A 12,665-nucleotide genomic window follows, 5' to 3' on the forward strand; every position below is an offset into this window, starting at 1 on the left:
GGTGAAATCTGCTTTAGAGTGTGATATTGAGGTGCCGAGATACACTTCTAAAAGATTCCACAGAATAAGAAGCCTGGACATTGGAAAGAAATGTTGGGTTTTTTGAAATTGGATCCAAATCCATCACAAGTCTAATGCTTAACACTGCTGATATGTCAGTCATTTGCCAGAATGGTGTGCCATTCATAATGTTAAATGAACATTTTCATTTCCCAGAGGAGTCGTCTGCTGCCCATCCTTATAATATGGAGCATTGTTCCCAGGCTATTTACATCAGCACTGCTCCTTACAATGCACCTGTTTCATTGGTTTACATAAATTGAAGGGTGCTTTTAAATAAACTAGGAAAGGATGAATCATCATGCTGCTTGTGATTAAACAGAGAGATTGTGTGACAACGAGAAGATGCATCAGAATATAAGAGGAATATTATGGACACCAGCTTTAATAATGTATAGCATACATTTAAACAGCCTTATTTGGAAAAGGTCCATATTGACTATATGCATCAGAAGGGTGATTTAGAGGAGTTTCTCTCATGCATTATGATTATGTGACTAGAACCAGGAAACCATATTTGTAGTTTCCATCATTTAATGAGATCTGTCCAAAAATTTAGATTTTTTAAAGTGTACTTTGTGGAGATATGCTTATATGAATTTTTATGAGCTTTAACCGGTAGGTTTAGAAGCTACCATATTTTTCTTTTCAAATCAAAGATACTGAGTCATTTTTATGTAAATTATCTTTATTTTTCATACAATTAATATGTCAAACAAATAACAAATCTGGAAATAAGGACTGGGTTTCCCACCCATTCTTTCTCTCTTGCTGCTGGGTAGAAACCAATCTGACAAGTGAAAATTACCGAGAAGTGTTCTGAAATCAAATTTTCCCAAGAAAGAGAAAAACCATTTGCACAGAGCCAGTCATTTCCATGTGCCTAGATTCAATCTGAAGATCCTGTGGAATTGGTTCCTTACGCATTTTCTTTTTAATTCATCAAGTATCCGTTCACTAGATGAAACAAAACCCAGTCAGAGTCCGTGTGCAGATATGGACACACCCAAGGCAAACACATACGAACACACTGGAGTGAAAGATTTAACAAATTCTCATTATTCAGGTAGTTAAAGAGGAAGCTAAATAGCAGCACCACCATGCCGTAAATCCTCAAGGCTGACAGAGAAGTGGTTATGACAGCTTTCACACTATCTGATTGCAGAATCCAGGCGGTAGTCACAGCTGGCTCATATGTCAAAATGTGTCAGGACTTAAATGGTAAAACAGGAGTGCAACAGCAATTGGCTTTTCAATCAATAACACAATCAATATATTTCACAGATATTTTCCCATATCTAAATTACTCTGCAGAGATGAGGGAGCCCGACTGAGTGTTTATAAATCAATAAAACACACAGCTAAAGGACATCTGCTCCTGTTCTTTTACTTCAAGGTGCTGTTTGCCTTTTCTTTCCAACTCTCTTCTTATTTAAGAATGTACTTTTGAGGATAAACAGCCCTCTTGTGCACACAAATCAGCTTACTGCTGCATTTTGTGCACATGATGTTTTTTAATAATTTTGTGCTTGAGCATTCAACTAAGTGGAAGGACAGCTTTTCTTAGCTTAGAATGCTCTGACTGTTAGAATTAATAAAGCAGCTTTCAAATTTCAAGTAATATATGCTACATAAACTTCAAATAAATAATATCAAAGTACAGCATCCAGACTTGCGAGTTGAAATAATAACCCAGGGCATTATTTTTTTTCCTCACATGGAACAATATTCTTGCCGAAAATTATATATTGTATTTCTGCAGATATGTCACAAATGAGAAAAATGCTGTCCTCTACAAATCTATCCCCTTTGCAGAAAGATATGATGGGGGCAAAAAAAAAACAAAAAAACTCTACAATTTAATGCAAAACTCTAATGCTGACATATAATTTTATTTCCATCCTGTATATCAAAATGAGGTGAAGTATGAAGCATGGTTTAACAAAAGCTGCAGTATTCTGAGTTAAAACTGCCATACTCTATCAATAGCCTTTATACCACAAAGTAATATTATGTCCCACACTGTCAGTGCTTTTTTTAAAAACAGAAGGCCATACTGTGTTACAAGTGGAATGCAAATTAAATACATCAATCCATATACTTTTCCTAAGCTTATGTTGCTGAGGGAAACATTTCCCAAGTAGCTTATACTAAAACACAAGAAACTGAGGCATCATGGTGAAGATATCACTTCTCTGTGGATTTAGGACATGATTCAAAAATAGGGCACCAAAATGGAAGGTGCTCCTCCTTGATGAAAGCTCATTTTTGCCACTGTTTTTTTTTCTATGAATTTATAACTAAGAATATTTACTTCTTATTCCAATGGCTGGAGTGACTGGTTTACCTATCAAGTTGGCAATGCCTTATGAATAGAGATAGAATTTTATTCCTTCTACCAATATTACCTTCTGACAAGTAATTATCCTCATGCTTGTAATTGGTTAATTAGAACATAATTTTTTTTTTTGTCAGGTTCCACCCTTTCTTCCATCCTCATCTCCCACTAACTCTGTCCTTATGCCTCGTATCTCAGCCAAGTTGGATCTCAGTCCATTTCCTGAATATGCCTTGCACTGTCCAGATTAAATGTCTTCCTTCAACCTGCTGAAAAAGTCTTCAAGTTGTAAATCTATTGCATTTATCATTGTTGCAAGGCCCATTTGATATTCAACCCTTGTATAGCCTCATCTTGCCCTCCAACCAAAATTAGATGCATTCTTCTAAATTTGTACATCATGTTTCTCATGATCCTATGAGATACTTAAGTGCCGCCTTCTTTTGTAATTATTCACTAATGATTGCCTTCCTAGAATACATTGTAAAGCTCTCTAACATTTGGGACTATGGTCATTTTTTCTGATTCTCTACTTCTGCATAAATATTGAATTGTTTCATTTTTTTAAAGGAAGCATCTGTTTAAGGCATTTAAAATAATTTATAGAAGACCATACAATGGACTTTAAACTCCTATAAAAATTTCAGTCTCAGTCATTTTATTTGTATAAATATTCATGAGTGCCTCCTTTCTGCCAGACGCTGGACTATAGCACTGGGCAAAACAAACAGAAATCCCTGCCTTCATTTTACTTACATTTGGCAGTAATTAATAAATTGTGAATTAAAACCATAATGGATGTCATTTTTATATAAAATTTCCAAAGCTTTAAGAAAAGTTTTAAGGCCCGTACAGAATATATTGTCACAGTTTTCTCATGAGTATGTCCCATGTAATATTTGCTATATACTTATACTAAAAACATTATGCCTTGTTTACCTGAAAGTCAAATATAACTAGGTGTTGTGTATTTTATCTGGGAACCCTAACTTAAATGCTATTTAATAAATTGAAAATAAATAATTTTAATAAATTAAGTTTTATCCATATACTATTAATGCAGAATTTAAAATGCTGGGTTTTTTTTTATTTGAGAAAGAGAGAGAGAGAGAGAGAGAGAGAGCAGGAGGGGGGGAGGGGCAGAAGGAGAGGGAGAAGCAGGGAGCCCGACTCCAGAACCCCAGGATATGACCTGAGCCAAAGGCAGATGCTTAACTGACTGAGCCACCCAGGTGCCCCTAAAATGCTGTTTTAAGGATAGACAAAATAGAGTTAAAATAAAATATTATAATAGCATGTAGCGAGTAATGTTACTTTTATCTTTTCAGATTATATGTATATACACACATATACACATACACACGTGTATATAGCACATACACATACATATATATGTATATATATGTATATATATATGTATACACACATATATCTATCTACACACACACACACATGAATACATACATACATACCTATGCATAAATATGGGAAAACACCAAAGAATTTTTGGAAATGTGGGGCTATACATGGAACCAAAACAATACCCACCCTCTGCCCATTAGGAGTTTTTCAACTAATTTAGTTACTGCACAAACATAACATGTTGGTGCAGTCTTATGTCGATTGCAAATTGACTCTTCAGCTGTTTCTTTTCCTTCCTTTGCTACTGCTTTTCTCTCCTTGGAAGCCATTCCCATTTCACTAAAGTATTCTGTCTAGAAGGATGACCACAAAACTTTTTCGACAGCCCCACCCTTACCACCCTATAAACACACACACACACACACACACACACACACACACACACACACACACACGTCTGTGTGAGCCATATACATATATGTATCTTTTCTATTTTAAAGCTTTTAACTTCTAGTAGTAAAACAGGTAACATATTTTAAAGTCGATGTGATACAAAGCTCAAGTGATATTACAAGTTACTTATACTCATGGTTTAGCCACTATTGGAGACAGAAAAATCGAAGTCCTTAGCTTTTGTTCTTGATGGTGAGCCTTAAGTGGACTTCCAAACACCTCGAGACCGTAGTTAGGGACCTTCCTGGTTCTCTTTACATTTCTGTATAAAGAATTCTCAGGTCAGGCTGAAAAAATATTCTTTTTGCCACAAGAGTAGTGTCCATCTTTATGGAGATCTAAGATGGGTGAGCTTAGGTCTTTGTGTATCACAAAAGCATTAAAACAAACTTCTGAAAATTATTATTTTTATTTCTTGAATTCTTTATTATAGGTAGTAAATGTGTTTTTAAATATTTGTTTCTAAAATAAAACATAATAAACAATTTATATATGAATTAAGTTTACAGTGAAATTGGAAATTACGTCTTGCAGGCAAGTCAGTGGCCTTACGATGTTCTCAAGTTTGGCTAATAACTGAACAGCAACAACAGCAGTAACAGCTACCACTAACCTTAACTGAGTACTTACTATGTACCAGGAACTTTCTAGATTCAGTCAAAAATAAAATATAACCTCAGTTTAGATGATAGGATCTATTTATGCAGTTTGGCATTTTGCTAAATATATATGTGCAAAAATAGAGGCAGAAAACAGCATTGAGAATTTGTGTTCGGGATGAGGGCTCTGAAAATGCTATAGTGTCTTCAGCCAAAATATAAGATGGTGACATATTGAGGCAGAATATAAACCTGACATTGGGCAGTAGTTCTTGGTGGGATGCCGAAGAGGAAATACAGCACAAAATTATCCATTAGGCATTTGGAATTGCATGCAGAAATAGTGTTTATAAAATTATCCATAAATCTTACTTGCCATGAAATTCCCCCCAAATGTTCAAATCCCTTTCTGCCTTGCAGTGTTTGCATACTTGTTGTGGTAACAAATAAAGCTGATGAGGAAAACCTAAGGGTGGATATTAAATTAATCCAGGATGGAAGCTCATTGCCCTCAGATCAGCTGGAGGGTGATTTAGGCATGGACAGGTTTGGGATTAATCTTGAGGAAGCCAGGCAGAGTAGCAAGTCCTGGACTGCTCTTGAAGACATCAATAAATGAGATCTATATCAAGTTTTAAAAACATACTGAGGACTCAATTTGGTATCTCATTATCAGAAAATTCAATACAAAGTGAAACAGTTCAGAGGGCTCAAAAATATTAATTGATAATGATAAAGAAGAAAGGTGATTGACTAAGGGTAGATTCAATTTGATTCAAAGGCAGTGAATACATGAAAGTTATAAGTAGCAACAAAGGAGAATTGTTTTGTTGACAGTCATGCAAATAAGCATTGACCCATATGCTCAGTGCCTAAAATAAATTTAGTGTTCTTTGTTCACATTTCCTGTCAGCTTGGGTTTTATAACAAGTTACATTTTGTTGGAACTCTGAGGATACTTGTTGCAGGAAGGAGCTTGTCTTCTTTTAACCTGCTGATTACTAGAACACTAAAAGAGTATGGTTGAATGGAAGGCTGAAGCAATGGCATTTGTAATTTAATTTGGGTCAATGAACATTTGAGGAAGCAAATATGACTCTCATGGTCTAATAATTCTTGAAAACTCTTTGAAAAGCTGATTTAACCTTCTTGTGTATACTTGAAAACATAAACCTTTAAAATATTTTAATTATATAATATGTCCAACACATATAAAGGTACAGAGGCACCTATGTACCCGCCAAATAGATTAACATTTTGTCATTTTTGTTTCAAAATTTAGGTTTTTAAGAAATAAATATGGGTTCCCCTGTTATCCAAAAACAGAGTGTTCCTGTGAAAACTTTCATCAACTGAAATCCTATAAAGCAAGAAGCAATACCATTTACTCTTTGGATTTTTTTCTGTTAGTGAAAACAGATAGTCATGTAGGTCTTTAGTAAAAGTGAAGTGGGGTAAAGTGAACTCTCAGACGCAGGGGAACCTGTGTGAGGCCCTTGAATTGATTCTTTTCATTTTATTCCACATTATCCACTCCTAAGAGAAAACAAATATCATGAATTACATGTGTATTCTTCCCTTTAATATGTAAACTATTACTATAAAATTACATATCTCTATATAGCATATACTAATTTTTATATTTTTGACTTCTATAATTATATCATACTATATTACTTGAAACTTGATTTTCTTATTTATCAAAATGTATTAGAGATTCATTGTATCAATCTTTGTAGAGGTAGTGTGTTGTATTTGCTCTTTAATATTCCAATGATCACACAAAAAATTTATTCATCCATTCTCTCATCGAATAATATTTTAAATTGTTTAGTTGTTTTGCTAAAAAATGCTACAATCAACACTCTTGCACAAGTCTCCTTGTACAAATATGAGTGTTCTCTAGAATATGTAACTCAAAGTGGAATTTTAAATGTATGCGCATTTTGAACTTTGCTAAGTATTGTTAAAATATCTTGTTATGAAATATTGCATATGCTGTTTGCAAAATTGGTTTTTGTGTATGTTCTATAAAAGGTATTTTTCTTTTTAAACTTTTTCTGCGTGATTTATTTCTTCATCCTAGCAGGAAGTTCTATTTGCACATAATTTCCTATAGGAGTATTATTTCACATTTTTTCTACAAATGTTTTGCCAATTGTCCCATTCCAATTTATGGAATAGTGCATCATTTCCTCACAGAGTTGTAAACTCACTTTGCCTGGTAACAACCATACATACATACAGATAGATGTATATATAATAAACATATATGTGTGTGTGTGTGTGTGTGTGTGTTTTATATTCCAATATTTTCTATTATTTTGTTTCTCCCTGTATCTGTATGGTCCTTACATGTCATATTTTTCTTGCTTTGTTGAATTGCCTAGGACTTTAAATACAATGTCGACTAAAAAGTGATGATGTAGACATCTACCTTGATTTTAAAGAAAATAACTTTAAACTTTCACAGTTACCAATGCATAACAATATAACAATATTGCTACATTATATATATCTATATATATATGCATATGGCTTTTACTCTTGGTATTTACTGAAATAATTTTCTTTAATCATTAATTTGATAAAATTGATAAAATTGTATTTATGCTTAATATGTTGTTTTTTGAGACAAGTCATTTTTTGCATTTGTCAATTTAAAAAGTTACATTGTTAGATTCAGGGAATTAGTATTTTATTTACATATTTATATATATTTTTAAAATCTTATTATTTTTATTTTTTATACTCTCCTTCAATTTTGGTATCAATGTCATAGTAATCTCTTAACATTATTTGCATTAGCATGTTTTCTTCTTTTTCTGTTCTCTAAATTTTTCTGTGTTGGGGCGCCTGGGTGGCTCAGTCAGTTAAGTAGCTGCCTTTGGCTCGGGTCATGATCCCAGGGTCCTGGGTTCGAGCCCCGCGTCGGGCTCCCTGCTTCTCCCTCTCCCTCTGCCTCCCTCTCTGCCTACTTGTACTCTCTCTCTATCTCTCTCAAATAAATAAATAAAATCTTTAAAAATAAATAAATAAATTTTTCTGTGCAGTGGGGATTATCTGTATTCTATTTTCTTAAAAATCATCCATAAATTCATCTGAGTCTGATACTTGTATGTGGGTAGAATTTTAACTTCTGATTCATTTTCTTCAATGGGTATAGGCTTGACTTTTTAGCTATTCTCTGTTTTCTAGCATCAGTTTCTATGCTTCATATATTTCTAGACAAATGCCCATTTCTTAAGGTTTTCTATTTTTTTTCCAGAGAGCCAGCTTTTGGTTTGGTGTTTTCCATTCTTTCTTTCTTACTACTAGGTTAGTGTCCTTTTTCCAAAGAGATTGCTCTGTTGTACATTTTCTAACTTCTCAAACTAGTCATTCTATTAATTTTGTCTCTATTCTTTCTGAAACATGAATTTGATGCTATAAATTTTCCTCTAAGTACTACTTTAGCTAAACTCTACAAGATTTATTTTATTTGAAATAGTCTCAATATCATTTTCTTTTAAATGTTTGATTACCATTTTCTTTCTCAAACATGATTTATTTAGAATGCTTAAAATTTCCAGTGGATGGAATTTTATTGATTTATAACTCGGCATTACTTAGTCACACATAGACTTATTCTTTGATGTTGATATAAACTTTCTGAGCTAGTGCATGCCCTTTAATTTTTTTGTAAATAATTCATATGTGCTTGAAAGAATGTGAATTTTCTTATTACTACTATACACAGAGATCATAGTTTCTAATAAGTTTCTAATATGTCAATCTTGTTAATTGTTATATCCAGACCTTCTAATACTGATATTTATGTGATTAATCTGCCCAGTGCTGACAAGTTGTATGAAAATTTTCCACTAAAATTCTAGAGTTTTAATTTACCCTTAGTTAAATTTTTGCTTTACATATTTTAATTTCATGTTATTAGGTCCATATAAATTTCAATTTTAATTATTTTGATTCCTCATCAATTAGAAATCATTATACAATTATACAATGACTTTTAATACCACAGTAATGTATATGCCTAAAGTCTATTATGTCTCAAGTTTAATTAGCTAAAATAGCTGCCTAATATCTATTTCCCAAGCTTTTACTTTCATCCTTTCTGTGTCTTGATGTCTGGTCTTGTCTTTAGTAAGTAGTTTGTTGCTGAAAGTAATTTTGGAGATCCAATCTGATAATATCTACCTTTAATTATCGATGTGTAGAATTTTGTACTTATTATGATTGCCAATATGTTTGTATTTAAGTCTGGTATTTTTGCTTTCTACATGTCTTACATTTTGTGCTCCTCTTTTTTCTTTCTCTTGCCTTGTTTGGATTGTTTAGGTTTTTAAATTTATTTTTCTCTTCTGCTTTAAAAGTTATAGTTCTATTATTGTAATGCTTCTCTTTAAATTTTTTTTTAAGATTTTATTTATTGGACAGAGAAAGCACAAGCATAGGGAGAGAGAGGGAGAAGCAGGCTCCCTGCTGAGCAAGAAGCCCGATGTGGGACTCGATCCCAGGACCCTGGGATCATGACCCAGGCCGAAGGCAGCCACTTAACCAACTGAGCCACCCAGGCGTCCCACTTTAAATTTTTTTTTTATTATATTCAGTTAGCCAGCATATAGTACATTGTAAGTTTTTGTTGTAGTATTCAATGATTCATTAGTTGGGTATAATACCTAGTGCTCATCCCAGCACATGCTCTCCTTAATACCCATCACCGGTCTTTACATTTTAAACATGCATGCTTTACTTGAATTCTATAGTTAATCAAATATCTTCCTTCTGTAGAACTTGAAGTATATATAAAGGGATTTAAAGACAGACAGTAATTTGTGGAAGGACAGTTTCTTGGTATACAATGAAAGAGTTCGTTAGGCCTCTCTGACTAGAAGTGGTGTTCAGGGCCTGAGGGATGGAAGAAAGAGAAATCCCTGTGGTTCTCACAGCTTCTGAAACCCAATGCCTATTATAATGCAGCAACCTCTTGCCCCCTCCCCCACCCACAGTGGAATGGCAGCATGATCTCCTAGGCAGAGAAAATCATAGAGAGGCTCATAAAAGATTTTCATCTCCCACATAGACATGAAAGCAGCAGAGACTCTGAAACTGAAGAGGAAGTGAGGACAGAGGGAAGAGGTGTCTGAGTGGTAATTTAGTTGGGCCTATGGCTGACACCTCCCTCTCAAGAATTGGTATTGCCTAAGATAAGTCTTCAGAATGCAGAAACAGAATGACTTCCAGAGTCATGGAAGTGAAGTTTCTTTTAAAAGCATGAGAAATGGGAATTTGGGGTCAAAATGAAATAACAATAAAACAAACTGCAATTCTTACACGTCTGAGTTTATGAATCAAGACTATTACACATAACAAAAATAAATTATTTCTTTAGGGTAAAAGAGGAGATTATGAAAAGTGAGATAGTGATGTACATTTTACAAACCTAAACATTTGTTTAACTATGTACAAATATGCTTAATATAACATTCTTTTCCCTCTGAAAATAGAGGGAAAGTACGTTAGATTTCATGTAGCTTAATATTCTTGTTTTGGTAGAGGGATGGTGATCCTCAGGGTGCTGGGAGTTTTATTCCTGTTTATCTAGTAGGTAGAGGATGAGCCTGGACTGAAGTGTCTTGACTCCAAGTTCTGTGTTCCTCCCACAGCCCTCTGCTGCACCTAAAAATGGAGCAGGGAGAGGCATTGAAAATGGTAACACTTCTCAGTAGTGGAAAGGCACATAAAAGGCAGAGTACCCCCAGAATGTCCTTGTAATTAATTTATTTGCTAAATCCAACAACCTGACTAGTGAGAACCATTAGATAATAGATAATACTTAAGAAACAAGATTGTACTGCATTATCTAACAGCTGCTATGAGTAAACACGTAACCGTAGTTGTTCTTTTGTTTTCTAAATACTCTAGGCAAATGGAGAACAATTCTGTAAACCACTGTGATAAACAAAGGCCCTAGGAAGCTACACCAAAAGTTTCTGTTTATTTCAAAAAGTGTTTACTGGGTTCTGTGTGTATACTAGGCTACTTTATCATTGAGATGGCAAACAACTATGTTTTATGGCACCCCGTGAAAGCCTGAGAGAAACGATTATTTTCCTATAAGTCATTCTGACTATTTCAAAATTCTTAATGAGTCCAAATGTCATTTGACACCAGCAGAAGTTAGAAATATAATATTATGGAAGCTGGACAATTCTACAATAGGCAGAAGAAATGCTTTAAAAAAAAATGTTAGTCTTCTTCGGTAATACTGCCAGCTGGAGGGATAAGTTGAAGGGCCAGGAAGCAGCTGTTTGTGCTAATGTAGACATCTTGATTGTATAGATCAAACATGATATAGTACTTATTAAGATGTTTAAATACAGAAAGAGATGAAAGTGACTTCAGCCAGACAATTTCATTTATGTATATTCTGATCTTCATAAAATACCTGTGAAAGAAAAGATTCTGAAAATTTAATCCAGAATTGAACCAGGAAACTTAAAATATTAAGTGTGGTATTAATTCATGAATGGTGATATTATTGGAAGTAAACATTTCTATGGCCTAAAATATGTACTAAAAGACCTATATGTTTTAAATTTGTAGGACGATAGTTTGAAAAATTATGTTCAGTACGATGTCCCCAAGACCCTACAAGATGTTTAAAACTATGTTTCAATATACTGTGCTTACTTGGGAATGAAATTGGCCTGATACACTTTACAGTGATTGTTAATACAGTGAAAATTAAAGCATAAATGTTCCTTGGGTTAATTAGAAAGTTTTATGAATTAGAATACCCATTTTAGTGATGATTTCAGAAGCACTTTATTTTGTATATGGCTTTTATGTCTCAGAAAATTTTTGTTCTAACAATTAAGACTCTTATTATTATTGAGGAAAACTGGATACCTGAGAGATGATTGGGATAATTAGTGAAATGTTGAGTTAGGAGATGATTAATTTGTTTAATTAGACTTTTGTCTTTTTCTCCCAAGTTTTTATAAGTATGTATACTACCTTTTGTATTTTCAAGATAGTTCATGACCTAAAAATTTTCAAACTATATGAGTTCTAATTTTGACCCTAACATTGATTTGATTTGTCACTGATCTTCTAAGGATAAATCATTAACCCCATCTAGTAAAACAGCAAACATGGTCTTTCATGCTGAGCGAATACACTATGTTTTAAAGGAATTCCTTGGGTGATACTCACTACAAACAATTGCCCTTTTGCTCATCCAGTCTTTGTCTGACCCTTTTCTCATAAAAAGGGACAGTTGGGACTTTATATAGTGCCCCCTTTGTCTTCCCCGATTTCCTCTTAGAGCAAAAAGAGAACCTTTTGGCTTTGGACTGTTTAATCATTCAATGGCAATCAAATATATAATCTCTCTATTTTATTTTTAAACTGTGGACAAGCGGATTACCTCATAGGGCTTAGTGAAATACACATAAGGTGGTTTTTCTTGTTTGTTTTTGTTTGTTTATTTAATGAGACTTTAATTAGTTAGGCTGGATTCATAACTGCTCAATCCGTTTCAAAGATGTCCAATGCCGTCTCAGGGACATATCTCAGAAAGACCCATTTCATTCACATTAGTAAAGTTTCTTCCCTCTCCCCAAACTATTTCTCTTTTTAAACTCCAGGCAGGATTGAGGTCATTGATTGCAAAATAATTTAAAAATCTATCAATCAATCATTATTATTACTAGTTAGTTTTCTATAATTTGAGGTGATACATTTAACTTAGAAAACACTGAACACAAATATCTAATAGAGTTACTTGCTAACGTGTAAAGCACGTTATTAATATGGTAATGGTTAGAACAATTTGCCTCTTTCTTTTT

Source organism: Zalophus californianus, chromosome 3, assembly GCF_009762305.2.
Source record: "Zalophus californianus isolate mZalCal1 chromosome 3, mZalCal1.pri.v2, whole genome shotgun sequence".
NCBI lineage: Eukaryota > Metazoa > Chordata > Mammalia > Carnivora > Otariidae > Zalophus > Zalophus californianus.